At 58.0% G+C, this 964-nt stretch overlaps 1 pseudogene; it reads left to right on the forward strand.

The window, feature by feature from the left end:
• Positions 1 to 204: 204 nt before the first annotated feature.
• On the forward strand, positions 205 to 276 carry LOC146856055 (small nucleolar RNA SNORA17; annotated as a pseudogene).
• The last annotated feature ends 688 nt before the right edge of the window (positions 277 to 964 follow it).

Below are 964 nucleotides of genomic sequence, written 5' to 3' on the forward strand. Positions count from 1 at the left end.
ATTGGCATGCCCATTTTGGGCAGCCCCCACCCTAATTCAGATTTGCCCCAAAATATCCCTGGCGTCTAGTTAGCTTTTTGCCCCCCAGGGGGGGGCAGAAAGACTGTAATGGTGGCGGGGGTGGGGGCATTGGCGTGCCCATTTCGGGCAGCCCCATCCTAAAATAAATTGCGCAAAAAGAAATCCCTGGCATCAAGTGGGCTTTCTGCCCCCCCAGGGGTGCAGATTGGGGGCTTCTGCCCCATCTGCCCCCAGGGGGGGCAGAAAGGCTGTAATGGTGGCAGGGGGTGGGGGCATTGGCATGCCTATTTCAGGCAGCCCCACCCTAAAAAAAATGGTGCAAAAAAAAAATCCCTGGCGTCTAGTGGGCTTCTTGCCCTCCCGGGGGGGCAGATTGGGAACTACTGCCCCATCTGCCCCCTGGGGGGGCAGAAAGACTGAGATTTCCCTGGCGGGGCATTGCCATGCCCATTTTTGGGCAGCCCCCACCCCAACGTCACAAAAAAAAATCCCTGGTTTCTAGTGGGCTTTCTGCCTCCCAGGGGGGCAGAAAGACTCTAATTGTGCATGGGCGGGTGGGGGCTATGGCGTGCCCATATTGGGCAGCCCCCACCACTATTTTGCAGTAATAAGAAAAATCCCTGGCTTCTAGTTGGCCTCCTGCCCCCACGGGGGGGGCAGATTGGGGGCTACTGCCCCATCTGCCCCCCAAGGGGGACAAAAAGACTAAATGTGGCTAAAAAACATGGGGGAGCATAGGCCCTAGCCCAAGGGGCAGCTCCCCCTCCCTGGTGCTAGTGGGTGGATCCCTGCTTGGGGATCGCCCTCTTGGGGTGATCCCCAAGCAGGGATCAACTAGGGAAGGGTACCCTTGGAAAGGGGAGATTCTCCCCTTTCCAACGATACCGCTCCCAAGTGTTTCGGTGCTCGGGGGGCTGAGATAGCCCTACGAGCACTGAAACTA

The sequence above is a fragment of the Triturus cristatus genome, chromosome 4_1, assembly GCF_964204655.1.
Source record: "Triturus cristatus chromosome 4_1, aTriCri1.1, whole genome shotgun sequence".
In the NCBI taxonomy this organism is placed as follows: Eukaryota; Metazoa; Chordata; class Amphibia; order Caudata; family Salamandridae; genus Triturus; species Triturus cristatus.